Source organism: Oncorhynchus masou, unplaced genomic scaffold (assembly GCF_036934945.1).
Source record: "Oncorhynchus masou masou isolate Uvic2021 unplaced genomic scaffold, UVic_Omas_1.1 unplaced_scaffold_3420, whole genome shotgun sequence".
NCBI lineage: Eukaryota > Metazoa > Chordata > Actinopteri > Salmoniformes > Salmonidae > Oncorhynchus > Oncorhynchus masou.
In genome coordinates this window covers 5596-21240 of record NW_027009830.1, presented here as the reverse complement: position 1 = coordinate 21240, position 15645 = coordinate 5596, and the positions used below count along the sequence as shown (strand labels likewise).

The following is a 15645-nucleotide window of genomic DNA, read 5'->3' as shown; positions in this document are numbered from 1 at the left end:
AGATGGGAGGAGGAAGATGGGAAGAGGGGAAGTGATGGGAGGAGGGGAAGAGATGGGAGGAGGGGGAAGAGATGGGAGGAGGAAGAGATGGGAAGAGGGGAAGTGATGGGAGGAGGGGAGAGATGGGAAGGGGGAGTGATGGGAAGAGGGGAAGTGATGGGAGGAGAGGAAGAGATGGGAAGAGGGGAAGTGATGGGAGGAGGGGAAGAGATGGGAGGAGGGGAAGAGATGGGAGGAGGGGAAGAGATGGGAAGAGGGGAAGTGATGGGAGGAGGGGGAAGAGATGGGAGGAGGGGAAGAGATGGGAGGGGAGGGGGAAGAGATGGGGAAGAGATGGGAGGAGGGGAAGGGATGGGAGGAGGGGAAGAGATGGGAGGAGGGGGAAGAGATGGGAAGAGGGGAAAGGATGGGAGGAGGGGAAGGGATGGGAGGAGGATGAAGAGATGGGAGGAGGGGAAGGGATGGGAGGAGGGGAAAGGATGTGAGGAGGGGAAGAGATGTGAGGAGGGGAAGAGATGGGAGGAGGGGAAGGGATGGGAGGAGGGGAAGAGATGGGACGAGGGGAAGAGATGGGAAGAGATGGGAGGAGGGGAAGAGATGGGAGGAGGTGGTTGAAAAAAGGTGGTGTGTGAGATGCAGCAAGAGGGTTGAAAAATGTGTGGTGTTGAAGAATCAACGGAAGGGCTGATTTGGTATAAGTGTCATTTGAAATGAATAGTTATTATTGGTGAATAATGAAGAACCTCCGCCATTTTAGAGATGTTATCATGTATAATGACTGTTATTCTATACTGATTGTAACCAATATACCTTTTTCACCTCAGTTCCCCCTCGCTTTGTGGTACAACCTAACAACCAGGATGGGATCTATGGGGAAGGCAGGAGTACTCAACTGCTCTGTGGAGGGATACCCTCCTCCCAAAGTCATGTGGAAACACGCCAAGGTCCTGCAGCACTGACATCAACTAACTAACTGTCTACTATTCCATTCATCTTAGTAAAATAACTTGTCCAAAAATACATCATCATTTTCATCATCAATTTGAATTGATGATGAAAGAGACAATTAGGCAATTTGTGTATTTTTATTCTCTACTGTAACATCATAACAGATGAGAGACCAGGACCACTATGGGTAACTCTGTCGTGACTTCCTCCCTGTAGGTATAGGGAACCCCCAGCAGTACCACCCTGTGCCTCTGACTGGTCGGATCCAGATCATGGGGAACGGCTCCCTGCTGATCCGTCATGTCCTGGAGGATGACCGGGGATACTACCTCTGTCAGGCCTCCAACGGAGTGGGCTCTGACATCAGCAAGAGCACATGGTTCTTACTGTCAAGAGTGAGTAGCCTCTCTCTTTCTCTCTGTTTCTCTCTTTTTCTCTCTCTTTTCTCTCTCTCTCTTCTTCTCTCTCTCTCTCTCTCTCTTTCTCTTTTTCTCTCTCTTTTTCTCTCTTTATCCCTCTCTCTCTCTCTCTTTCTCCCTCCTCTCTCTCTCTCTCTTTCTCTTTTTCTTTCTCTTTTTCTCTCTTTTTCTCTTTCTCTCTCTCTCTCTCTCTCTCTCTCTCTCTCTCTCTCTCTCTCTCTCTCTCTCTCTCTCTCTCTCTCTCTCTCTCTCTCTCCGCTCTGACCCCAGCCCTGGGCTGAGCTTGGTTCTCCCCTCTGTTTGACCCAGGCCCTGGGCTGAGCTTGGTTCTCCCCCTCCTGTTTGACCCAGGCCCTGGCTGAGCTTGGTTCTCCCCTCCTGTTTGACCCAGGCCCTGGGCTGAGCTTGGTTCTCCCCTCCTGTTTGACCCAGGCCTGGGCTGAGCTTGGTTCTCCCCTCCTGTTTGACCCAGGCCCTGGCTGAGCTTGGTTCTCCCCTCCTGTTTGACCCAGGCCCTGGCTGAGCTTGGTTCTCCCCTCCTGGCCCTGGCTGAACTTGGTTCTCCCTCCTGTTTGACCCAGGCCCTGGCTGAACTTGGTTCTCCCCTCCTGTTTGACCCAGGCCTTGGCTGAGCTTGGTTCTTCCTGTTTGACCCAGGCCCTGGCCTGTTCTCCCCCTCCTTGACCCAGGCCCTGGCTGAGCTTGGTTCTCCCTCCTGTTTGACCCAGGCCCTGGGCTGAGCTTGGTTCCCCTCCTGTTTGACCCAGGCCCTGGGCTGAGCTTGGTTCTCCCCTCCTGTTTGACCCAGGCCCTGGGCTGAGCTTGGTTCTCCTCCTGTTTGACCCAGGCCTGGGCTGAGCTTGGTTCTCCCCTCCTGTTTGACCCAGGCCTGGGCTGGCTGTTTGACCCAGGCCCTGGCTGAGCTTGGTTCTCCCCTCCTGTTTGACCCAGGCCTGGGCTGAGCTTGGTTCTCCCCTCCTGTTTGACCCAGGCCGCTGAGCTTGGTTCTCCCCTCCTGGCTGAGCTTGGTTCTCCTCCTGTTTGACCCAGGTCCTGGCTGAGCTTGGTTCTCCCTCCTGTTTGACCCAGCCTGGGCTGGTTCTCCCCTCCTGTTTGACCCAGGCCCTGGTTCTCCCTCTGTTTGGTTCTCCTCCTGTTTGAGGCCTTGGTTCTCCTCCTGTTTGACCCAGGCCTGGCTGAGCTTGGTTCTCCCCTCCTGTTTGACCCAGGTCCTGGCTGAGCTTGGTTCTCCCTCCTGTTTGACCCAGGCCCTGGCTGAGCTTGGTTCTCCCCTCCTGTTTGACCCAGGCCCTGGCTGAGCTTGGTTCTCCCCTCCTGTTTGACCCAGGCCCTGGCTGAGCTTGGTTCTCCTCCTGTTTGACCCAGGCCCTGGCTGAGCTTGGTTCTCCCCTCCTGTTTGACCCAGGCCCTGGGCTGAGCTTGGTACTCCCCTCCTGTTTGACCCAGGCCTGGGCTGAGCTTGGTTCTCCTCCTGTTTGACCCAGGCCTGGGCTGAGGCTGTTTGAGCCCTTGAGCTTGGTACTCCCCTCCTGTTTGACCCAGGCCCTGGGCTGAGCTTGGTACTCCTCCTGTTTGACCCAGGCCCTGGGCTGAGCTTGGTTCTCCCTCCTGTTTGACCCAGGCCCTGGGCTGAGCTTGGTTCTCCCCTCCTGTTTGACCCAGGCCTGGGCTGAGGCTGTTTGACCCAGGCCCTGGGCTTGGTTCTCTCCTGTTTGACCCAGGCCCTGAGCTTGGTTCTCCTCCTGTTTGACCCAGGCCCTGGGCCCTTGGCCCAGTGTCTTGGCTGTTCTGTGTGTCCTGGTTGTCCCCTATCCTGTCTTGGCCCTGTGTGTCCTGGCTGTCATTGTGTGTCCTGGCTGTCCCTGTGTGTCTTGGCTGTCCTGTATGTCCTGTCTGTCCTGTGTGTCCTGGCTGTCCCTGTGTGTCTTGGCTGTCCTGTGTGTCCTGGCTGTCCCTGTGTGTCTTGGCTGTCCTGTGTGTTCTGGCTGTCCCTGTGTGTCTTGGCTGTCCTGTGTGTTCTGGCTGTCCCTGTGTGTCCTGGCTGTCCTGTGTGTCCTGGCTGTCCTGTGTGTCTTGGCTGTCCTCTGTGTCCTGGCTGTCCTGTGTGTCCTGGCTGTCCTGTGTGTCTTGGCTGTCCTGGCTGTCCTGTGTGTCCTGGCTGTCCTGTGTGTCCCTGTGTCCTGGCTGTCCTGTCCTGTGTGTCCTGGCTGTCCTGTGTGTCTTGGCTGTCTCTGGCTGTCCCTGGCTGTCCTGGCTGTCCTGTCTGTCCTGTGTCCTGTGTGTGGTTTGAAGAAAAGAAATCTTCTGATGAATTGGTGATGAAAACAAAACAGCAGGAACCCCTCAGATCAATAACCCATGCCGGCGGAGAGGAAGAAGGAACAAGGAAGAGGGGGAGGAGGAGAGAGGTGGGGAAGAGAGGAGGGGGGGATGGGAGGCCACGAGGGCTCGGAGCGTGAAATGAAAACAGATAGTGATGGAGGGTCGATTTCTATTTTCTACACACCTGTACAGTTTCTTGATTTTTCAAATACCCATCTCTCTTTCCTTCTCTCATTTTGCCATATCTATTTATAATATTCATGAATGTCTCTCTGTGTGTGTCTTCAGTTCCAGCCATGATCACGTCACACCCCAACACCACCATGGCCATCAAGGGCCAGGTGAAGGAGCTGAACTGCACAGCGCGGGCGAGCAGCCCATCATCATCCGCTGGGAGAGGGCGACACCGTCATCGACGCCGAGAGGAACCCCCGCTACTCCATCACCATCAACAAGAAAGGGGACGAGGTCATCTCCACGCTCAAGGTTAGACACTGACGAAAGAGGGCAAAATACTGAGAGAGAATTGAAATTGAAGAGCATTAGAATTTAGAACAGAGCTCAATTGAGTTGAGATGAAAGTACTAAAGGGTACAGTCGTGTATGCTGGGTAGTTTTGACCACTAAATATTCCATGCCGTCTCTCTGTCTTCTATGTGTGTTGCTGTCCCCATGTAGCTGAAGCCAGCGGAGCGCGGGGACTCAGTCTTTCTTCTCCTGCCACGCCATCAACTCATACGGAGAGGGGCGAGGACTCATACAGCTTGTGCAAGGTGCCTGTCTCTCCCACTCTGCTATTACTGCACATAGGCTCACTGTTGACCGACCAGTGATTGAGGTCAAATTGATACCTAACATCCTCTCACACACACAGAGCCTCCTGACCCTCCGGAGTTGGAGGTGAGAGAGGTAAAGGACCGCAGTATGAACCTGCGCTGGATCCAGAGGTTCGACGGCAACAGCATCATCACCAGCTACGACATCGAGTATAAGAACAAGTCTGGTACGAGTCCAACCAGTCCAACCCTGTAAACCCTCACATCCTTATTGTCCTCAATCTAACTCCCTTTTCTCTGGTCCTCTAATGTCCTCTCTATCTGCTTCTATTTGTTACAGATACTTGGGATCACAAGTACACCACCAGGAACATCTCCCCCACTAACAACCAGGCTAACATCGTGGAGCTGCACCCTGCCTGTGTCTACAGCATCCGCATGTACTCCTTCAACAAGATCGGACGCAGCCAGCCTGCTCACCATCAGCACTGAGGAAGCACGTAAGTCTAACACACACTTATATACACACACACGCACAAACACACCCCTAATTAAAATGCTGTCTTGTTTGGTGTCATTCCCTCATTTCAACATCTCACGTCAACAGAACCTGATGGGCCCCTATGGACGTGATCCTCCAGCCAATGACGTCGCAGAGCATACGGGTCACATGGAGGGTAAACGTCATTAACCATCATGCCTCTTTTCCTTCATGCTATAATACCATAACAACTGAGACATTCAAACTAACCATCATCGATCTCCAGTCAGTGTCCTGACAGAGCTGTCCTCTGCCTCTCCCTCTCAGGCCCCCAGGAAGGAGCTTCAGAATGGGGTGATCCGGCTACCAGATTGGTTACCGTGAGTCGGGCCCAGTGCCAGTACAGCATTGTGAGATGAAAGGGGACAAGGTGTACACTCTGGACAACCTGAAGAAGTTTGCCCAGTATGGAGTGGTGGTCCAGGCCTTCAACAGGGCTGGTACTGGCCCCTCTAGCACTGAGATCAACGCTACCACACTGGAGGATGGTAAGACGGGAGGGAGGGAGGGGGAGGGAGGGAGGGGAGGGGAGGGAGGGAGGGAGGGAGGGAGGGAGGAGGGAGGGGAGGGAGGGAGGGAGGGAGGGGAGGGAGGGAGGGAGGAGGGAGGGAGGGAGGGAGGGAGGGGAGGGAGAATGCAAGAGAGAGAGAGAGAGGGGGGGTTGGTGATGGGAGGAGATTCATACTCTGCTTGTAATCATTATTATTTATTTGTATAGTGCTTTTCGATACAGGTAACAAAGTGCTTCACATCATAAAATAATACAATGAAAGTGCAATCAAAGAAACAAAGACAGGAGGAAGGAGAATGAAACAAGACGGCTCATTCAAATCACACATTAAAAGCACCTTTATAAAAGTGGGTCTTCAGAAGGGATTTCAAAAGATGCACTGAATCTGTGAGTCTGGATCTGCTCTGGCAGAACATTCAAAGTCTAGGGGCCTTAATGGCAAATGTCTGGTCTCCTTTCGTTTTCAACCTAGACTTGGAATGATCAACAGGTCCCTTCAGGGGATCTCCGGCTGCGTCCTGGCTCGTAGGGAGATAAAGGATCTGAGATGTAGGACGGGGCTAAACCAAGCCTAGGCTTAAACGTGACTGGTAGGCAAGCTAAAATAGGTGTGGTAATAAGGTAACATTCTGTTAAAAGCCGAGCTGCAGCATTTTGTAGATGATGGAGTGATTTCTGTATGTATTTCTGACATGTATACAACGAGCTAACAGTAATCTAGTTTCTAGAGGAAATAAAAGCATAATAAAAGTATAACGTTGCCAGATCAGTGACTGAAATAAAAGACTTGGCGATATTTTTTAGATGATAAAAGCAGGACATGCAGGTCAAGGTTTAAGGTGAAGGGTCAAAGAAGACACCAAGGCTTTTGTCAGTAGTTTTGACTTTGGTAGACAAATGACCAAGGTCATTTACAATCTGGGTTCTAGCAAGGTGGGGGCCAAATAAAACAACCTCAGATTTCTTCTCATGAGCTGGAGAAAATGGTCAGACATCCAACATTTGATGTCAGCAAGAGACATGTGAAGTGTAGCCACGCTAGCTTGGTCACTGGGTCTGATCGGTAGATAGAGCTGTGTGTCATCCTCATAGCAGAACAGGTGGGTTTGTTTAACTTGCCGACAGGAATAGAAAATAGAGATGTGCCAATAAGAATAGAGATGCACCATGCATTGATTCAGTTGTGCAAACACACTCTCACACACACAGCCTCTGAGACAAAATGGAGGAGATGAACATGCAGCACATCCCCCATCACTCTCCAGTTCTAATTAGCTCCCTCATTAGACTTAGAGAGAGAGAGAGGCCCATTACTCTATGAATATGCTTGGCCACTCTGCCTCTCTTCCTTCCCCTCTCGCTTCTTTACTGGTTTCCTCTGTATTCCCTTTCAATTCACACCCTTTCTTTTTTTATCATTCAATTTGTTTTTCTCCTCAATCTCTCTCCCCTTGCTTTCATTGGGGAATCCCCCTGTCTCCTTCTCTCAATACTCTCTTTTTTCATCTTTACATCAGACAGACAGACAACATCTTCGTCCCTCCCCCTCCCCTGTGTGTGCAGCCTTAATGACAGAGCTAGATGTAGATCCTGATTATGATAATGGTAGTGATAACTAAAACACACGCTCTCAGAATGTCTGTCTGTCTGCCGCCTGCTTCTACAGCTGCAATTATCACACAGCTGGACACATTGTCCTCTGTCCACACGGTCTGCTTCTTATCCTCCATCTGTATCTCATCAACATCCTTCATGTTAACCGTGCATCAGTCCAGTCTGCATCTCATCAACATCCTTCATGTTAACCATTATCCTCCGTCTGCATCTCATCAACATCCTGCATGTTGACCCCTTATCCTCCATCTGCATCTCATCAACATCCTTCATGTTAACCTTATCCTCTTGTCTGCATCTCATCAACATCCTTCATGTTAACCCTTATCCTCCATCTGCATCTCATCAACATCCTTCATGTTAACCCTTATCCTCCATCTGCATCTCATCAACATCCTTCATGTTAACCCTTATCAGTCCAGTCTGCATCTCATCAACATCCTTCATGTTAATTAACCTCCGTCTGGATCATCAACATCCTTCATGTTGACGGCTTATCCTCCAGTCTGCATCATCAACATCCTTCATGTTAACCATATCCTCTTGTCTGCATCTCATCAACATCCTTCATGTTAACCCTTAAGAACAATCCTTCAGTACATAATCTGCATCTCATCAACATCCTTCATGTTAACCCTGTAAACTCATCAACATCCCTTATATGTCCTCAATCTAACATCCTTTTTGTATCTGGCATCTCATCAACATCCTTCATGTTAACCCTTATCAGTCTATCTGCTTCATATTTGTTACATCCTCTGTCTGCATCTCATCAACAAGTACACCCCATCCAGGCAACATCATCCCTTCATTTAACCATATTTTCTGCATCTCATCAGCATCCTTCATGTTAACCCTTATTCTCCATCTGCATCTCATCAACATCCCAGGCTAACATCGTGGCAGCATGCACCCATGCCTGTGTCTACAGCATCCGCATCATACATCCTTTCATGTTAACCCATAAGACCACTGCATCAGCCAGCCTTCATGCAAGGAGCTCACCATCAGCACTTGAGGAACCCTTAACTTCTGCAACACACACTTATATACACACACACGCACAAACATCCTTCATGTTAACCCTTATCCCTATGTCTGCATTAAAATGCTGTCTTGTTTGGTGTCATTGAAACCCTCATTTCAACATCTCGCCAACAGAACCTGATGGGCCCCCATGGATTTGATCCCCCAGCCAATGACGTCGCAGAGCATACGGGTCACATGGAGGGTAAACGTCATTAACCATCATGCCTCTTTCCTTCATGCTATAATACCAACAACTGAGACATTCAAACTAACCATCATCGATCTCCAGTCAGTGTCCTGACAGAGCTGTCCTCTGCCTCTCCCTCCTCAGGCCCCTCAGGAAGGAGCTTCAGAATGGGGTGATCCGGGGCTACCAGATTGGTTACCGTGAGAACGGGCCGGGCAGTAACGGCCAGTACAGCATTGTGGAGATGAAGGCCACAGGGGACAGCGAGGTGTACACTCTGACAACCTGAAGAAGTTTGGCCCAGTATGGAGTGGTGGTCCAGGCCTTCAACAGGGCTGGTACTGGCCCCTCTAGCACTGAGATCAACGTCTGCATCTCACACTGAGGATGGTAAGATCTGGAGGGAGGGAGGGAGGCATCCTTCAGGTAACTTCCTTAGGGAGGATCTGGATCTCATCAACAGGGAGTTAACCCTTATCAGTCCAGTCTGCAGGATCAACATCCTTCATGTTAACCCTTAGGCATCTCATCAACATCCTTCATGTTAAGGGAGGGAGGGAGGGAGAATGCAACATCCTTCATGTTAACCCATATCCCTCGTCTGCGGGGTCAACATCCTTCATGGGATCCTCCGGAGATTCATCAACATCTGCTTGTTAATCATTATCAACATCCTTTGTATAGTGTCTGCATCTCATCAACATCCTTCAGGTAACAAAGTGCATCTCATCACATCCTTCATGTTAAAATCTAATACAATGAAATTCTCCATCTGCAATCAAAGAACCCTTATCCTCTATCTGCAAGACATCCTTCATGTTAAAGGGCATCTCATCAAGAATGTTAAACATCAGTCCAGTCTGCATCTCATCAACATCCTTCAACCCTTATCCTACATTAAAAGCACCTTTATAAAAGTGGGTCTCATCAGACATCGGGGATGTTCAAAAGATGCACTGAATCTGTGAGTCCTGATCTCTGTCTGCATCATCAACATCCTTCATGTTAAGTCTAGGGGCCTTAATGGCAAATGTCTGCATCTCATCAACATTTTCGGTTAACCTAGACTCTGGAATGATCAATCCTTCAGGTCCCTTCAGGGCATCTCATCAACATCCTTCATATTAACCCTTATCCTCCATCTGCATCTCATCAACATCCTTCATGATAAAGGCATCTCTCAACAGATGTAGGACGGCATCTCATCAAACCAACCCTTAGTCTGCATCTCATAAACGTGACTGGTAGTCTGCATCTCAAAATAGGTGTGTTAATATCCTCTGTCTGCATCTCATCAACATTCATGTTAAAAGTCCATCTCATCAACATCCTTCAGTTAACCCATTTTGCATCTCATAGATGATGGATTCTCCATCTGCATCTCATCAACATCCTTCATGTATTATCCTCTGACATATACAACAGCTAACAGTAATCTTAGTTGTCTGCAGAGGAACATCCTTCATGTTAACCCTTATCCTCTGTCTGCATCTCATCAACATCCTTCATGTTAAACCTTATCAGTCCGTTGCCAGATCCTTCATGTGACTGAAATAAAAGACTTGGCTATCATGTTTTAGATGCATCTCATCAAAGCATGGACATGCAGGTCAACATTTAAGGTGAAGGGCATCTCATCAAAAGAATCTGCATCTCATCCAAGTTAACCCTTATCCTCTTGTCTGCAGTAGTTTTGACTATCCTCCATCTGCATCTCATCAAATCCTTCATGTTAACCCATCCTCCATCTGCATCTCATCAACATCCTTCATGTTAACCCTATCAGTCCAGTCTGCATCTCATAAACATCTCAGATTCTCTTCTCATGAGCTGGAGAAACCCTTATCCTCCATCTGATGTCAGCAAGAGACATGTTAGTGTAGCCACCTAGCTTGGTCATCAGTGGGTCTGCATCTCATCAAGATCCTTCATGAGCTTATGTGTGTCATCTCATCAACATAGCAGAACATCCTCCGTCTGCATCTCATCAGCATCCTTCATGTTAACCCTTATCCAGTCCAGTCTGATCTCATCAACATCCTTCAGAGATGTGTCTGCAATCAACAAGAATAGAGATGCATCTCATCAACATCCTTCATGATCAGTCTGTCTCAAACATCCTTCATGTTAACTTATTCTCCATCTGCATCTCATCAACAGCCTTCTGAACCTTATCCTCTGTCGCATCTCATCAACAGATGAACATGCAGCATCTCATCAACATCCTTCATGTTAACCCTTATCCTCAGTTCTACATCCTTAGCTCTATTAGACCTTATCAGTCAGAGAGGCATCCATTACATCTATGAATATGCTTGCACTATCCTTCCTTCCCTCATCAACATCTTCATGTTAACCCTCATTACTGGTTTCCTCTGTATTCCCTTTCATTCAACATCCTTCATGTTAACCCTTATCCTATGTCTGCATCTATCAACATCCTTCAATATCCTCTGTCTTTTCATCCTTCAATCTCCATCTCCTCATCAACATCCTTCATGTTAACCCTTATCCGTCCAGTCTGCATCTCATCAACATCCTTCATGTTAACCCTTATCCTCTGTCTGCATCTCATCAACATCCTTCATGTTAACCCCTTATCAGTCATGTTAACCCTTATCCTCTGTCTGCATCTCATCAACATCCTTCATGTTAACCCTTATCCTCTGTCTGCATCTCATCAACATCCTTCATGTTAACCCTTATCCTCTGTCTGCATCTCATCAACATCCTTCATGTTAACCCTTATCCTATGTCTGCATCTCATCAACATCCTTCATGTTAACCCTTATCCTCCGTCTGCATCTCATCAACATCCTTCATGTTAACCCTTATCAGTCCAGTCTGCATCTCATCAACATCCTTCATGTTAACCCTTATCCTCCGTCTGCATCTCATCAACATCCTTCATGTTAACCCTTATCCTCCATCTGCATCTCATCAACATCCTTCATGTTAATCCTTATCCTTGGTCTGCATCTCATCAACATCCTCCATGTTAACCCTTATCCTACGTCTGCATCTCATCAACATCCTTCATGTTAACCCTTATCAGTCCAGTCTGCATCTCATCAACATCCTTCATGTTAACCCTTATCCTACGTCTGCATCTCATCAACATCCTTCATGTTAACCCTTATCCTCCGTCTGCATCTCATCAACATCCTTCATGTTAACCCTTATCAGTCCAGTCTGCATCTCATCAACATCCTTCATGTTAACCCTTATCCTCTGTCTGCATCTCATCAACATCCTTCATGTTAACCCTTATCCTACGTCTGCATCTCATCAACATCCTTCATGTTAACCCTTATCCTCCGTCTGCATCTCATCAACATCCTTCATGTTAACCCTTATTCTCCATCTGCATCTCATCAACATCCTTCATGTCAACCCTTATCCTCTGTCTGCAACTCATCAACATCCTTCATGTTAACCCTTATCCTCCATCTGCATTCATCAACATCCTTCATGTTAACCTTATCCTCTGTCTGCATCTCATCAACATCCTTCATGTTAAACCTTATCAGTCCAGTCTGCATCTCATCAACATCCTTCATGTTAACCCTTATCCTCCATCTGCATCATCAACATCCTTCATGTTAACCCTTATCCTCCATCTGCATCTCATCAACATCCTTCATGTTAACCCTTATCCTCCAGTCTGCATCTCATCAACATCCTTCATGTTAACCCTTATCACTCCAGTCTGCATCTCATCAACATCCTTCATGTTAACCCTTATCCTCCGTCTGCATCTCATCAACATCCTTCATGTTAACCCTTATCCTATGTCTGCATCTCATCAACATCCTTCATGTTAACCCTTATCCTCTGTCTGCATCTCATCAACATCCTTCATGTTAACCCTTATCCTCTGTCTGCATCTCATCAACATCCTTCATGTTAACCCTTATACTCCGTCTGCATCTCATCAACACCCTTCATGTTAACCCTTATTATCCATCTGCATCTCATCAACATCCTTCATGTTAACCCTTATCCTCCATCTGCATCTCATCAACATCCTTCATGTTAACCTTATCCTCTTGTCTGCATCTCATCAACATCCTTCATGTTAACCACACATCCTCCATCTGCATCTCATCAACATCCTTCATGTTAACCCTTATCCTCTGTCTGCATCTCATCAACATCCTTCATGTTAACACCTTATCCTCCTGTCTGCATCTCATCAACATCCTTCATGTTAACCCTTATCAGTCCAGTCTGCATCTCATCAACATCCTTCATGTTAACCCTTATCCTACGTCTGCATCTCATCAACATCCTTCATGTTAACCCTTATCCTACGTCTGCATCTCATCAACATCCTTCATGTTAACCTTATCCTCCGTCTGCATCTCATCAACATCCTTCATGTTAACCCTTATCAGACCAGTCTGCATCTCATCAACATCCTTCATGTTAACCACTTATCCGTCCAGTCTGCATCTCATCAACATCCTTCATACATGTTAACCCTTATCCTCTGTCTGCATCTCATCAACATCCTTCATGTTAACCCTTATCCTCTGTCTGCATCTCATCAACATCCTTCATGTTAACCCTTATCTCCATCTGCATCTCATCAACATCCTGCATGTTAACCCTTATCCTCTGTCTGCATCTCCATCTCATCAACATCCTTCATGTTAACCCTTATCTCCGTCTGCATCTCATCAACATCCTTCATGTTAACCCTTATCCTCTGTCTGCATCTCATCAACATCCTTCATGTTAACCCTTATCCTACCAGTCTGCATCTCATCAACATCCTTCATGTTAACCCTTATCCTACTGTCTGCATCTCATCAACATCCTTCATGTTAACCCTTATCCTCTGTCTGCATCTCATCAACATCCTTCATAGTTAACCCTTATCCTCCATCTGCGATCTCATCAACATCCGTCATGTTAACCCTTATCCTACTGTCTGCATCTCATCAACATCCTTCATGTTAACCCTTATCCTCTGTCTGCATCTCATCAACATCCTTCATGTTAACCCTTATCACTCCAGTCTGCATCTCATCAACATCCTTCATGTTAACCCTTATTACTCCGTCTGCATCTCATCAACATTCCCTTCTTCTATGTTAAACCCTTATCCTCTGTCTGCATCTCATCAACATCCTTCATGTTAACCCTTATCCTCTGTCTGCATCTCATCAACATCCTTCATGTTAACCCTTATCACTCCAGTCTGCATCTCATCAACATCCTTCATGTTAACCCTTATCCTACGTCTGCATCTCATCAACATCCTTCATGTTAACCCTTATTCTCCATCTGCATCTCATCAACATCCTTCATGTTAACCCTTATCCTCTGTCTGCATCTCATCAACATCCTTCATGTTAACCCTTATCCTCCATCTGCATCTCATCAACATCCTTCATGTTAACCCTTATTCTCCATCTGCATCTCATCAACATCCTTCATGTTAACCCTTATCCTCCAGTCTGCATCTCATCAACATCCTTCATGTTAACCCTTATCACTCCGTCTGCATCTCATCAACATCCTTCATGTTAACCCTTATCAGTCCAGTCTGCATCTCATCAACATCCTTCATGTTAACCTTATCCTCCAGTCTGCATCTCATCAACATCCTTCATGTTAACCCTTATCAGTCCAGTCTGCATCTCATCAACATCCTGCATGTTAACCCTTATCCTCTGTCTGCATCTCATCAACATCCTTCATGTTAACCCTTATCCTCTGTCTGCATCTCATCAACATCCTTCGTGTTAACCCTTATCAGTCCAGTCTGCATCTCATCAACATCCTTCATGTTAACCCTTATCCTCCATCTGCATCTCATCAACATCCTTCATGTTAACCCTTATCAGTCCAGTCTGCCCTGTTATATGCTACTGTGTATCCCTCTTTCCCTTCATCCTTACAATTATTATTTATTATTTAACCTTTATTTAACTAGGCAAGTCAGGTAAGAACACATTCTTATTTACAATGATGGCTATGCCTGCCCATCCCCCTCCTTCTCCTCTCTCTCTCTCTCTCTCTCTCTCTCTCTCTGTCATCCCTCACTTTCTACATCTGTTTCTCTCCCCGTTGCAGTGATTGAAAGTTGAAGATTGGAATAAATAGTATTTTTTTGCAATTACTATCATTTCTGTCCTATTAGTCAGAGATAGCTGTGTTCAATAACATACACTATAGCCCTCTGTGATGTTAACCTATGACCTTTCTCCTACCCCCAGTGCCCAGCCAGCCACCCCAGAACGTGCGGGCCATCTCGGTGACGTCAGACAGGCGGTGATCACATGGGCGGAGCCCCAGCGTCTGACGCTGCATGGCGTGCTGAAGGGCTACGCGTAGTGTTCTGGTCCCTCTTCCCTGACGGAGGTGGGTGCTGTGGGGGCCAGGCACAGGGGCCGATGCAGAGTAATTATCACGACTATCATTCTAACTAAACCCCCAAACCCATGGCCCCACCTGTCTGTCTGATGTCTGACATGGGTGTGTGAAACTAGTACCAAACACTCTAACTGTGCTCCCCACCTGTCTGTCTCGGTGTGTGGTAACCCTTAACTCACACCCCTCTCCTCATCTGGCTCCTAACCTAACCTAACCCTTCACACACCCCATTCCCAATCTGTCTTTGGTTTACCTGGAATTAAAAATATATAGTTGTTTACCTTCCCTAACCTGTATTTTCCTCACCTGAGCAAACAAGGCTTACTTTCTCTCTCTATCACTTTCTTTCTCTCTCTCTCTCTCTCTCTCTCTCTCTCTCTCTCTCTCTCTCTCTCTCTCTCTCTCTCTCCCCCCCTCCCCCTCCCCCCCCTCTCTCTCTCTCTCTACTACTCTCTCTCTCTCTCTCTACCGCTCTCTGTCAGAATGGGGAGAGATGCAGAACATCACTACAACTCGTGAGCAGGTGGAGCTGAGAGGGCTGGAGAAGTTCACAAACTACAGTGTCCAGGTGCTGGCCTACACCCAGGCTGGGGACGGGGTCAGGAGCAATGTCCTGTACATCCAAACCCGCGAGGACCGTGAGTACACACACACACATCTAACACACACATCTACACACACACATCTACACACACTTATACAGTACATATACTTCCCCTGACTTCCCCATACAGATGTAAGATCTTCATTTGAGCCAGTTTTCTACAGCAGGAAAATAATCCTGCAGCAACAGGAAATTTGAATTGTTATGGTGGATTATAATTAATGGACATTTTTGTAGGGGTTGATCCATTTTTCGTAAGAGAAAATCAAATCTGAAATATCAAAGCTGG

General features: G+C 47.4%; 1 pseudogene; it reads left to right on the top strand.

Annotated features, from left to right (window-relative positions):
• The window catches only part of LOC135534451 (cell adhesion molecule DSCAML1-like), a 28222-nt pseudogene extending 12832 nt beyond the window's left edge, over positions 1–15390 (top strand).
• The last annotated feature ends 255 nt before the right edge of the window (positions 15391–15645 follow it).